Source organism: Chionomys nivalis, chromosome 18 (assembly GCF_950005125.1).
Source record: "Chionomys nivalis chromosome 18, mChiNiv1.1, whole genome shotgun sequence".
Lineage (NCBI taxonomy): Eukaryota > Metazoa > Chordata > Mammalia > Rodentia > Cricetidae > Chionomys > Chionomys nivalis.
In genome coordinates, this window is record NC_080103.1 from 19,522,678 (window position 1) to 19,536,388 (window position 13,711).

General features: G+C 47.5%; 1 long non-coding RNA gene across 1 annotated transcript in view; it reads left to right on the top strand.

The window, feature by feature from the left end:
- The first annotated feature begins 4,025 nt into the window (after positions 1-4,025).
- LOC130890193 (uncharacterized) overlaps positions 4,026-13,711 on the top strand; it is a 52,031-nt gene continuing 42,345 nt past the window's right edge. Inside the window, exon 1 of the long non-coding RNA XR_009058693.1 lies at positions 4,026-4,100. This is a non-coding gene — a long non-coding RNA (uncharacterized LOC130890193). The remainder of the gene's footprint in view (positions 4,101-13,711) is intronic.

A 13,711-nucleotide genomic window follows, 5' to 3' on the forward strand; every position in this document is an offset into this window, starting at 1 on the left:
ATGAATAAAGAAACTGGCTTGACCTGATAGGGCAGAACTTAGCTTGGTGGGGAAAACTAAACTGAATGCTGGGAGGAAGAAGGGCAGAGTCTGAGAGAAGTCATGGAGCCACCACTGGAGATAGACGCTCTGAAACTTTGCTGGTAGGCTATGACCTCATGGTGATACAGGGATTAATAGAAAAGGGTTAAATTAAGATGTAAGAGTTAGCAAATAAGAAGCTAGGGTGAATAGGCCAAGCAGTGATTTAATTAATACAGTTTCTGTGTGATCATTTCAGGGCTAAACTAGCCGGGCAGCCAGGAACTGGGCAGCGGGAACCAACAAGCTGCTCTCTCCTCCAATAGGTACTTCCTTGAGTCAAGTTAAAACTGAGCCCCAGATGAAACCTTTGCTCAATACATTTACCTGCTTCTCCTTTTTTCCCTTTCCCTCATAAGGTCTCATCCCAAACTTGTGATCCTCTTACCCCTCCTCCAAAGTACTGGGATTACAAGTGTGTGCCACTATGCCTAGCTTTTTGTATCTGTTCTGTAGGTACATATTCTCAGAACAGAGAAAAGGCATACTTGAGTGTAACATGTTCCAGGAAAACAAACAAATAAACAAAAACTTGTAACGGACATAACTTTCAAATTTCAAATTCTACAATTGGTTTCTTATCCTGTGCTGATGGATTTTAGTATGTTTATATATTTGTCTTCAATTTCTTGTTCCTCACTAAATTTTGGGGGTTTGGGGAGGGATTTTGTGGTTATTCTAATCAACTGTGGCTTTAGCTTGTAAAAATTAATTTTTAATTTCTCCTCTGAAAATTTCATAAATGTATATAATGTATTTGGATTATATCTACCCCTCAGTCCCTCCCTCCCAACTCCCCCTCACCCCACAACACATCTCCCTTCTAACTTCTTATCTTTTGCCTTTTGAAAAATAACCACTGAGTTCAACCACTAGTGCTATCTGTATTGTGCATGGATGTGTGGCCATCCATCAGGTTATGGGGACCCTTCTTGGCTACCCCCAAAGAAAAATGACAGCCCACCCTGGAAGATAAAACAACTTTCAGTTTCCACACACGTAGGAGAGCCCCTGGTTTGGTCTGGGCAAAGAGCGGCCTCCTTACTGTCTCTTGGGAGGAAGCTGGGCAGGTTCTACCTTCTCCTTAGAAGTGTAAAGTCCCTGAGAGATGAACTTGCCTTCAGATCCTTAAAGCAGGGGTACCATAAGAAGAGCTGCACCCCAGCACGAGAAGTCAGCTTGATGTCTCTCTTCAGTGGAAGCAATAACTACCTCAGAGAGTCTGGGGGCCTGGGATAGGATATCTGACTGATTAGAAGGAAAGCAGCAAAGGGTATATGGCATCTGCCTCACTGCCTTTTTCCTCCCAGCATTCTGTTCTGTCTACTTCGCCTATCTAAGCTGCTGTCCTATCAAAGGCCAAGGCAGTCTCTTTATTTGACCAATGAAAGTAACACATAGACAGAAGACCCACCTACATCACTTCCATGAGTCCCAACTACTCCTCAAACCCAACATTAATTAAGAAGGTTTAACCCAGTCATCTCCAGTTAGATACCCATCTCTGGGGGGCCTTAGCACTTTCTAGGACTTTTACATTGCGCATCAAGTTTCCACACATGGAACTTTGGGTGTGTGTTTAAACCATACTTAGCCATGACTCTGTCCAAGACTATCTAGATTCCAAGAACGGGGTTCCAGATTTCAGGCATTTTGAAAAACATTTTAATTACTGTATGTGAGGGCACAGTAAAGAAAACACCAAAATGGTGGCTCCATGATTAGGGGAAGGGTTTTGTTGTAGATAGGAGAGAGATAACATTCAGGGGCCTGGAATGAGTCTAGACCAGACAGAAAAAGAAGCAGACTGAATATGGCCAGGGATATCTGCAAGAGAAGGGTAATAGTAGAGACAGCAGAGGGGGGCTTGTCATTATATAGAGAACAAATGGGTATCTGGGAGGAGGGGGCCTGTGAACTGTGAAGGGTCAAGATGCTAGTGTGGGCTTTGAGATGTCTAACAAGTACATGTGAGTAGGGATGAAGGAGCCTGGAGGCCAGCATGTGCTTTGATGTATAACCACAGGTATATGCCAATGGAGAGCCCTATGTCCCTTCTGCCAGAGGCAAGGGAAATGACTCCTTTTGGAGATAGGGATCCATTTCACAAGTTCCTGGGGGTGATGCTGGCTTTTATCTAGCTGCCAAAAATTCTTCTGCAGTCCAGGTTGAGCTGTGCTAAGAATGTCATTTCTGGACATGTGTACTACCTGAGACCTGACACTTAAAATTCGTGTGTGTGTGTGTGTGTTTGTGCCCATACCACGGTGACTGTGTGGAGGTTAGAAGACAACTTTCAGAGGACAGTTTCTACCATGTGGGACCCAGGATTCCAACACAGGTTGTGAGGCTTGGTGACAAGCTCTCTCACCCATGGAGCTATCTTGCCAGACCAAACTGTATGCATTTTGACCAGTGTGTTATCTTTGCTGTATTGCACAGTAGAGAAGCTTGGCATTCAGAGGCATGAGAGGCTTAGGGTTAACTGCTCTGGATGGTGCTATAAAATGGGACCTTGGTGGGTCCCATGGCAGGTGACAGAATACACCAGGCAGACAGAACTTGAGTGTGGAGTTTGAGATAAAAGGAATGGGAAGGGGAGAGAGAGAGAGAGAGAGAGAGAGAGAGAGAGAGAGACAGAGAGAGAGAGAGAGACACAGAGAGACACAGAGAGAGACAGAGAGCAGAAGAAGGGAAGACACAGGAAAAGTCCTGCCTGTCCCTTCAGGGGAGCAGTAGGAAAAAGAGACCGTGAGAGGATGGAGCTTGTCTCTTAAGGGGGCCTTTGCGCCTGCGTACAAACTAGTACCCTGGGCAAAGCCTGGGTATATCCTACCAGATGACAGGGCAGGCCAGCACAATGCCTGCATCCTAACACTAACACTAGTCTTCCTTACAGTTGCTGGTCTGGTCTGACAAAGCTTCCCTGCTTGGGATGGGTCCTGAAGACACAGGCTAGAGATCACAGAAGACAGCAACCAGGAGGTGATGTAGGAAGGACCGAAGTGAACAGCCTCTTCATTCATGCTCTTCTTTATGAATTTTAATAAATCAGTTACTCTTTATAGATGTGTGTAACCTAACTTAATTGAGACCAGAGGTCAAAAGCTCCCAAGGATGATGTCAACCTTTCTACCAAGGAAGACTCAAAGACAATAATTGGCTGGAGAAGAGACAAACAATTTAAAGGATGTGTCTGGAAGCTATTTTGTACAGAGAATAGTGGTTTTCATTTCAAATATTGTGTTCAGAATAGGTTGGAGCCAAGGGCCAGTCTGACCTTACCCCAGACTCCCCCTGGTTCTGCCACTGGTGTGGACTGAATGTAGCTGCAAGCCATGTATTTGGTTCCCAGTTTGGTCACATGCATGTGTATGTTGTCTGGTGACAGACGCACCGACATCCTGACTACAGAAGCTGGTTGGGCACTCGGAGCTTCAAGCAGTTTGTGGACGGAAGCGGCCTGATATGAGTCTGAAGCTCTCCCACTGCGGGCCTAACAGGACGAGTGGAGCTTGGGCATCTGAACCCTTGGATGAGACTGTGCTTAGTGATCAAGAGTGGATAAAATTCCATTAGAGGTAAACGTTGTCAGACAGCGGGCTGGGAAGATATATTTTAAGCTGAGAAATTACTTAATAAATTCAGCCCAACACTCTGTGACATTTCCCACAAGACTTTAATGCTGTTTACAAATTCCAGAGAACACCCTGAGTCGTTTCTGGCATGGGCTTATGATTTATTTCAAAGGAAAATGGGACAGAGTGTGTGGGTTTGTGTTTAATGTGAGAAGGGATTTGGAGATGAGAAGTCAACTGGCATGAAAGATTGCAGGGCAAATGCAAAGCAGCAGAGCTTGTGGGTGGCCCTGCAGCGTGTAAGAGGGCACTGAGCATAGAAGGGCCTCGCGCCACCCCAGGGCTAATCAAGCGGTACCGTTCGCACAAGAGCCTGGCTTAGGAGGCCACGCTAGATCCAGGGCTGCAGGAGCACTCTGGAGACTTTCACGTTGAGAACAGGTAGAATTTCCTCCCTCAGGAGGGAGGCTGCTTACCTTTCTTTCTTCACGAGTCAACATTCAGAGAGTATGGACCTCAGTTAGACTGAAGGAAGGAATTCCTTCCCCTGTGAAGGCTTGTCGGCAGCAGGGGTGGCGAGATGGCCCGATGGTTGAAAGTGTTTACAGTGCAAGCCTAGGGACCTAAGTTTGATTCCCCAGGATCCACATCGATGTGGAAATAGAGGAACTTCACAAAGTTGCCCTCCGGCTTCTATATGTGTATGCTCCCTCCTCCTCCTCCTCCTCCTCCTCCTCCTCCTCCTCCTCCTCCTTCCTCCCCCTCTGCCTCCTCCTCCCCCTCCGCCTCCCCCTCCCCCTCCTCCTCCTCCTTCTCTTCCTCTTTCTTCTCCTCCTCCTCTCTCTTGCTCTCGCTCTCTTACTCTCTGTCACATACACACACACACCACACTCACACACATAATAATAATAATTAAGAGCTTGAACTAAGAACACAAGGACAAGTTGGAGATGTGTTCTCTATTTCTGATATTCGGTATTTCCTAAAAAAAAAAAGAGAGACAGATTATGTAGCATTTTGATGTAACCTCCCCGTGAGACAGAGACTACCTTGGGACCAAGGAAGATGGTCCATCCCTAGCAGGCAGCCAGAGTAATCCAGGGTAATGGGGGTTCAGCAATTGGGTGATGACGGAGGCAGCCATGCGATTTGGGACTGGCAGCAGGAGGAACTGTGGAACTCTTTCTCTCTTGCTTCTCCCCCTCCCCTGGAAACCTCTGGTTTATTCATCTTGTTTGCCATGGAGTATGTGGTCTGAATGGGAACCGAGGACAGTGACGTTCCCCATCTTTCTTGGGGAGAAAAATGACATTCCATTTGGTTTTGGAAAATACACAATATTCCCCGTATAAAATATTCAATCAGTGTCATTAATCCTCCTGCCTGGGCTGGCCCTGTCCCACTTAGGCATGAGTGGCAGGGCTTTGGCAATGGTTATAGGCCAAAGAGCTTGGTTTCCTTTGTTGATGATGTAATCAGAGGTTCCATGGTCCTAGGTCAGCTGACCGGTAAGAGTCAGGGTATACGTTGTCCCCAGTACAATGTGAAGGCTTAAATGGAAGGACACCAAATGACCCAGGGCCTCTTACAGTTTAGCTAAGGCTTTATAGGAAAGTGCTGAGTTCGATAAATTAATCCCTATCATGCCACTCCAAGAGTTCTCTTGCATGCAGCAAAGCAGAAAAGAGCCAGCCCTTGTCGCCTGTGCCTGGCTGGACCTAGGGGTCTCTACCCCGATGGTCACCAGGACATAAACTGCTCTTCTCTTCTCTTATACTCTTCTTTCTCACCTCTTCTTCTCTGCCCACTTTCCACTCTGTTCTTATTTATTGTTTCAAAGTATTTCCCCCTCAGCTTTAAGATATTGACAAATAAAGGTTACATCTATTTATAGTGTATAACATGATGTTTTGATATTTGTATAACATGATGTATTGATATCCATTGAAAAGTGATTAAATAAATCTGGTTAACATAGTTATGACCTAACACAAAATGTTATACCAAGTAAAGTAGACAAAGACAAATACCACATATTATCTTATTTATTTATTCTTAAATAATAATAGAATCCCAAAACGTCAGAGTAGAAGGTGTTTTAAGATTATCAACCTCAAATATTTCTTTGGCTATGGGAAAAAATCATGGAAAGAGTCTCTCAGACATCTTCAAATTCCAAAACAGCTTGTTTTCCCCCTCCATCCTTCCCAGAGGGATGGTCATTTGTCTGGAACCTGTGCATGCCACAGAAGAGGGCTCTGGGCCTTGTGACCTGATGCCATGACAGTTCTGAGTTGATGTGATCCCAGATGAGATGAGGCTGTAAGGCAGGGCCAGCTGCAGGTGGCCATTGGCACAAGCTCCCAGGATAATGCTTTCCTGGCACAACTCCACTGTCAGCTAACAGGCTTTCTCCTGCCCATGTGCTCCTGGGTGTTAGCTGCGTGTGCTTGCAGAGCCCTTTGGGCTTTTTATCCTGGGTGTTGCCAGACAACTCCTCTCGGCACCCCGCACAGGTGGGTCTCTGCTCTGGCCCTTCCAGCTCTTGGGACTCTTGTTCTTGTGAAGCATCTATTAGACCTACCTGGGACTTCTCTGACCTCTAGAGCTCCAGACTAACCCAAGGTCCTTAGGACCTCAGAGGAGGACCCTGTTACTGACAGTGTGAGGAGGAGGGGGAGGGACTCTCTCTCTCTCTCTCTCTCTCTCTCTCTCTCTCTCTCTCTCTCTCTCTCTCTCTGTTTTGATACATAGTTTCTCTGCGTAACAGCTCTGGCTATCCTGGAACTTGCTTTGTAGACCAGGCTAGCCTCGAACTCACAGAGATCCACCTACCTCTGTCTCCAGAGTGCTGGAATTACAGGCATACACCACCACTGCCTGGCTGGGAGGGAGTTCTTTTCTGAAGGAAACCCGCTTCCCAGATGAGGGTAGCACCTTGCTCACCAGACCCCTGTGAGTCTGACTTAGATCCTGAGGGAAGCTGTTGATATTCTGCTAGGATATTTTGTTCCCCACTATATCCTGTCTCATCCAAGGGCATGGGGTCTGGGTAGCTGCCTTAGCTTGCAGCTCTGGGCACCAGGACTGCGTCTTCTCTCATGCCAGGCAGGACAGAAACTTCTGATGGTCTTCACAACTAAGTTTACCCAGGCTCCCAGAACTAGGGAGATTGTTGGAGCTTCAGCTAATTCCTTCCTGTCTAGGATGGGGATGCTGGAGACCAGGGAGATGCAAACCCAATCCCCACAGTTTATTAGCAACAGAGCTGGCTTTACTTTCCAGGGCAAAAGCAAAGCAAGAGGCCATCACCAGTATAGTTGCCTAGCAGCTCCAAGAGGCCAGCACAGCAGGCAGCACATCTGTCCTCCCAGCTGTGCAGAATCCTACCTGGTGCTCTGAAACCTGACTTCTTGGTTCTTTTGGGATTTTCATAGCTGACATGGGATTTTGAGGGACCAGGCAGCCACTGGTTAGGGCAACACCAGCACCTTCACGATCTCTCTGGAAGCAACCATATTCTGTATTTCAGGGCCTTGACTACCTCGAGGGTGAGTAGTCCACAGCAGCTAAAAGGACCAGATCCCTTCAGCTGTAAGAAGGAATGACAGCCACATGATATCTGGAACATTTGTGGAGCTGCTGAGCGATGAGGGAGGTGAGGGGTACTTGGGTATGGAGAAAGACCTCTCCTCTAATTGTCCGTGTAGCTTGGTCTTGTTTTGTTGTCTCGGGTCCTTTCTACAGTGCTCAAAGGGAGCATTCTGTTGTCTGATTATAGCCTTTCTAGTAGAAGGGTTGGGCTACCGGCTTCAAGGAAAAGAAACAGTAGGAGCTATTCAGCTCTGACATTGCATGTTCCCCACCTGGGCTCGGGCCTGGGAAAATAGCTGGAATCCGTTGTCAACTCCCGGGCATCATCAGCCTGGGCAATTCGTCTGCCACCAGCTTCTCCAGGAGAAGCCCAAGAAGGGTTAAGCATTTCAACAAGAACAAAACCGAAGCTGAAGAAGCCATGGGAGTCAGGACCGAGTAATCTCCTATCACAGAAAGACAAGGGTCAGAGCCCTCTCTGCCCTGACGTAGTGGGCTGACTTACTTCCCCATAGCTGATGCTGCAGGTACATTCATTAGTGATAAAGGGGCTGGTGCATGTGATCCTGCATACAGACTTAGGGACTGAGGGAGTGAGGACAGCACCCCACCTTCCATGATCAACTCTTCCCTCCTGCAAGCAGCGCTTGTCCTAAGACAGCTTGGGGCTTCCCATGGTGCCCGTTCATAAATGATTCAGGTTCTGCTTTTGGAAAGTGTTAAAGGCCCTGCCTCTTTTCTTTCACTCAGGAGCACAGACAGTGGTCTGATGCTGGAATTTAATGCCCAGTAAAGCTTTCAGGTTTAGGAATAGAAGGGCAGCACTGAAGACAGCACACAATCCCGTACAGCTTGGCCAGGCTGAGGGAAGCGGGGAGAGGAAAGGGCTGCTGGGTACTCAGCTGAGGAACCAGACTGCATTAAGCCCTTTTCAGGGCTTACAGCAGGCTCTTGGATGCAGTCCTGGTCATAGTGAGCTGTTGTAGGAGGAGAGCCGCTTGTTGGTTCCCGGCTGCCTGGCTAGTTTAGACCCAAAATGATCATACAGAAACTGTATTAAATCACTGCTCAAACCATTAGCACTAGCTTCTTATTAGCTAACTCTTATATTACTTTAACCTATTTCTATTAATCTGTATATCGCCATGTGGCTGTGGCTAACTGGGTAAAGTTTCCAGCATCTATCTCCAGCAGCTTCATGGCTTCTCTCTGACTCCGCCTTCTTTCTTCCAGCATTCAGCCTAGCTTTCCCCACCTAGTTCTGTTCTTTCTTGCCATAGGCTCAAAGCAGTTCTTTATTCATTAACCAATAAAAGCAACACACAGACAGAAGGGCCTCCCACACCAGTCAGCTTTTCATCACTATTACAAAATAAATGAGATATTGAATTTATAAAGACAAAAGACTCACTTTGGCCCTTGGGTTTACAAGTTCTAGTCCAGGGTTAGACAAGTCACTACTTTGAGCCCCTGGTGGGATGTGTGGCAGTGAGAGGCATGTGGCAGAGGAAACTGCCCACCCTGTGGCCAGAAAGCAAGAGAGGGAGAGCAAGAGGCTCAGGATCCTCCAATCCTCTTCAAGGGCATGTCTCCAATGACCTAAGGATGTCCCACTGGGTTCTGCCTCCTAGAAGTTCACCCCTTCCCACAGCACTACCAAGGTCTGTGCCATAGGAGTTCTTGGGGAATACTTACGAATTACAGGGAGTTCTCTAAGAGCCTGGACCCTGCTGACCTTCCACTTCTCAGGAAGGAGCTGGTAGTCCCAAATCAAGACCTTTACTTCAATTCTCCTGCCCACAATTTGAAAGGAAGCAGTGCAAGTGTTTAAGGCTCACGTAAACACTCCTCTGCTTGCTAGGAGGTTGGCACGCCTTTTCTGGTCCTGTTAGCTAGTCACGGTATCTCTTGTCAGTGTTCCAGTAGGCCGCAGTTACTCTTTGGGGTCTAACCCAGGCTCTGCTATTTACAGAAACATTTTCTACATGCCCTTGCCCTTCCGCAGCCCCATGGTAGTGCATGTCTGTAATCAGTGATGATGGGGGTACAATACTAATGGTGGCAGCTGGCATTCGTGACATGCACACACACTGCCAGGTTCTCTTCAAGCTCCTCTTTCTATTAACTCAGTCTATCCCTAAATTCCTTTTCCAGCAGATAAAGATTATCAAGATTATCCCTATCTTGATGGTACAGAAGTACTTTCTTTATGACCGCTCCCCCAAGGCCTTTGGTTTTGTGTGTGTGTGTGTGTGTGTTAGTGCTTTTCCCCACTGTGCCCTTGGAAGGAAAGGGATACAGGCTTATTACACAGTAACAGTTGTTGTTCAGAGGCTCTCCTAGTCACGGCCTGACAAGTCCTCACTGTCAGAACCCCAGTGAGAATGAGTATTTCACCCATTTTCTAAATGTAGTTCAGCTAGAAGTGCTTCATTTGCACATACAATATGCGTGTCTTGAGGCTTCTGCACTCTTGTGGTTAAATGCATGTTCTTACCCTGTCCCTTTACCCAGGGCATGGCTTTGGGCTTGGCCCCTCTGCCCTCCAGTTGCATTATCTGGAAAATGGTAAGTAGACGTGTCCACCTCTGAAGTTGTGGTTAGCACCAAATGAGAAAAAAGCACGGAAAGAGCATTGAACAAGATCCCTGGCACACACTAAGCACTCAGTAAAGGATGGTTGGCATTACCATGGTTTAATGGGATGCAACACTACAAATGTTTAATGAGCGCCTATGACGTGATTCAGGCCAAGGTTTCACATCGAGTATTTGCTTCCTCTGTTTAGATTTCCCTTCTTTGCTTACCAAAGTGCCCCGAGAAGCACTAAGCCCACAGAAGCTGATCGATCAATGCTTCGTGATCGATGGCAGTCATTACGAATGTTTCCACCTGCCTGTCTTTATCCATCTTTCCCCTCTTGGAAAAACCAGTGGTTGTGTGATGATCACCCAAAACCCAGTATTGAGAGCCAGGTGACCCAAAGGTTAAGTTCCTCCCAGCTTTGGGTCTCCAGGACTTGGCTTAGATGCTCTCTCGGTCCATTGTACATTTCAGTTCTTAGGGAAAGTGAGTGTCAAAGAAGTGGAGACCTTGAAATGCTCCCCAACTCTTTGTACCTGGAGCTAAGTTGCCATAAACTGTTTTCAGCTGAGAACCAGACTCAACGGACATAAACATCCCTTCCTCTGTTATATATGTTAGCCCATCTCTCTATGTTTAACTATGGTTGTGGCTTAAGTGAGCTTGCTCCGCAGTCCCCATTTTCCCTATTGAATTCAGGTCAATGGACAATCCCATAAATATGGACACGTGCATACATGTGAACACCTACACAAAGCCTTCGTTAATACTTGGAGAAAACTCCTACTTCTTACTTGGTCACTGGTACCCCGGCTTCTATTGGGAGGGAAGAGCCTACCAATTTGGAAACTTTCAGAACTCCTTATTCCAGTATTGCTGAGGTTGTTAAATGTGAGCAATACGCTAGGGGGAGGCCAAAGGAACGCCATATACGGCATCTGAGAAAAGGAGACACACAGTCTGGCTCAGATTAGCCTTTGATCAGAAAGGGACACTCTGACATCTTCTTCATGTGGACAGCTGAGGCTTGTCCTTCAGGGATGCTTTCAGAGAGAGAACTATGGCTGAGACCTCCAGGTACAATGCTTGCCTGGGAAGCAGGAGTTAGCGTCACATGACAGAAATTCGAGAGCATGAAGTTGAAATTTTGGGCTCAGTTACGTGACCATCGAGCTTCTCCTTTAGCCTAGCTGAAAGTTACTAATTTTACTTCTTTCTGGAGTTCTTACAGAGAAAAAGATCTGCTCTTACTCTGTGAATTTGTTGCTGGAAGCCCTTGGTTAGGTAGGAAGTGGGTGTGTTTACTGGGGACTTGTGTCTTCTGGCTGTAAAGTAAGAGAAATGAGCCCCTGCCAAGTGTGTGTGCATTACAGGCAAGGTTTTAATGGGGCTTTGGCTCCTGGGAGACGCGAGCAGCAACTGGCCAAAGAGGAGGCCAGGCTGCTCTTAACCAAAGCACTTATCGATTGCAGGGTTGGGCTAATGGAAGTCAGAATCTTGCCTGAAGGACTTCAAGTGCTTAGCAGTGCAGGGTGGGTGGAAGCTGACAGACTTCAGGTGTTGGGGAACAAGCTGGGACGCAGGAGTCTATTCTGCCTTCTCTCCTCTTTCGGTGGCTCCTGTCTCAGGGGGTACCTGGTCAGGGGCAAGAGAGGGACACGCGGGAAGGAAAGTGGCCGCGGCAGTAGGGATGTAGGGGTGGAGGAGGCAGGAAGGAGTTTCTTTCTCTTCTGCCTGAATGAAGGAGCAGCCCAGGGTAGCTGGTCACCCTGTCTCCCAGTCTGAATTTGGACTTGATTTGAAGACTTTAACCTAAGGAGTAGATTGAAAGAGGATGCCCTGAGAGTTGCTCAGACTCACCAAAATATGGCAATAAGTTGGCAGGGCTGAGATTGCCTTGGAAATGGGTATGAAGAAGCTCTCTCTCAGGTGTTCAAGGAAGGGGCTGAACTACATCTCTTAGCAAGTGATCCTACAACAGGGATCCTGGGCAGGGGAAAATGGGAGGGATGCTAGCCAGGGCTGACCAGCTGTAAACTGGCAAAGGAGTCTGTGTTAGAACATTGGAACAGCAGACCCAGGGGTATCTTAACCAGCCCAGCACCCACCTCCCCTGGGAAACTTTAGAAGCCCTCAGCCTTCTCCCACCTTATATCATCCCACCTTTCGCAGGTCTTAAATTATATTGATGACAGTTACTTATTGGCACTTCCTTTTCCTATCTAGAATGACTGAGAGCCTTGAGGGACTGTCCCCTGTGTTCTGTCCCTCTGTCTGGCAGATAACAAGAGGACAGTAAGAACAGGTTAGTCAGCAGGCTGAATGTACTCAGAACCAAGCAGGCCACCTTCCCATCTCTTCTAAGTGGCGTGACCATTGGCTTCGGACCCTGCAAATGAAGACTGCTTACTTTGTGCATTTCCCAGTTCTTGGTCCACCTTCTCTCCTCTCCCCTCAGTCATGAGAACAGAGGCTTCACATCTGTTCCTTGTGGTGCTGGACCTAATTTGGCTCAGCAGACCTCCAAGTAACTATTTCAGAAGCCAGAGGGCGCTGCCCCCTCCTCTAAGACGCCTGGCTAAGAGTTGGTTGGGGGAGGTGTGGTGGCCTTACCAACAACCCCCTCACCCTAGCGCCAGCTCAGACAGAACAAGAGCTGTTTCACTACAAATTTAAATTTATCTCTGCACCCTGCCAGGATGGGAGCCTCTTCCTTGGGGGTGAATTATTTAATCACTTGTCTTCCCCTTGAATCAATGCAGCTAATGAACTTTTTTTTTCTTTTTTTGCCACTTCCTCTTTCCCTCTGCTACTAGCCTCTTATTATTCAGATCCTTCTAGCCTGAGCCCCGAATCACCAGGGACTTTACCTAGGGAAGGCTGGCTGCTTCCCCCCCCACCCCGGGCACCGTCTACTCTGGAACAACACCTGCATAGGCAGCTGGGCATGGTGGTCTCTCTGGTCAGTGCCACACAAAGGCAAGGCCCTTGAGCTGCCCCTGAGAGGAAAACTTCAGAGCAAGGAGGTGGGGGCTACAGGAAGACGGGAGCCGTGGAGTCATTTGTCACGGCTAAATGGAAATTTATTGCTATAATCCCAGGGCTATAGAAAGGCTCCAGCTAGGTTGGCAATAGGAACAGAACTCCAGAAATTTCTGGGGGGGGAAAAAAAACCCAGAAACCAAGTGTCTCTAAATCAATCTAATGGCTGATGGTTTTGGTGACATCAGGGGTGTTGACATCTCTGGGATGTGGGTAGCCTGAGGTTAGGGGCATGAAGAGCTGGCTCATTTCCCAGACAGTCTTGTAGGTGTCAGTAACTCCGCTACCACCATCGTCCCCAAGTCTACTGATCCTTCAGGAGAGCCCAACCTTAAGCCTGTGATGAGACTAGGAGGGAGGAAGTGAAGACCCCTAAATCAGCCAGGCCTGTCATGAGTCTCCTTGGTCCTATGAGCAGTTGTGTCCTGGCTGGAGGCCAGTGTTAATCCCCAAGGTACAAGGAGAAAGACCACAGACTCAAATCATTTGGGCCAAATTAATTAAAGCAAGTTTTTTTTTTATTTGCATACTTGGGTTGCCTTCCTCTAAGGTGGGGTTTGAGAGGTCAGCGTTGGATATGAGGAAGACAAGGTTGTTTTATAGTTCAGGGGCAAGGGGTTCCCAAAAGGGGGTTTTGGCAGGAAAAGTAGTCGGGGTTACAGGAACAAAGCATAAACATAACAAGTTAGTCATAACCACCTCCTGAAGCGAAGGCACAAAGACATGATCGCAAGTTGGGCATCACAAAGTTGCCATGACAACCTTTTTGAAGCAAAGGTAGGGTTGTAAGATGGTTATAACGTTTTGAAACAAAGACATGGTTCCCGTTTCCA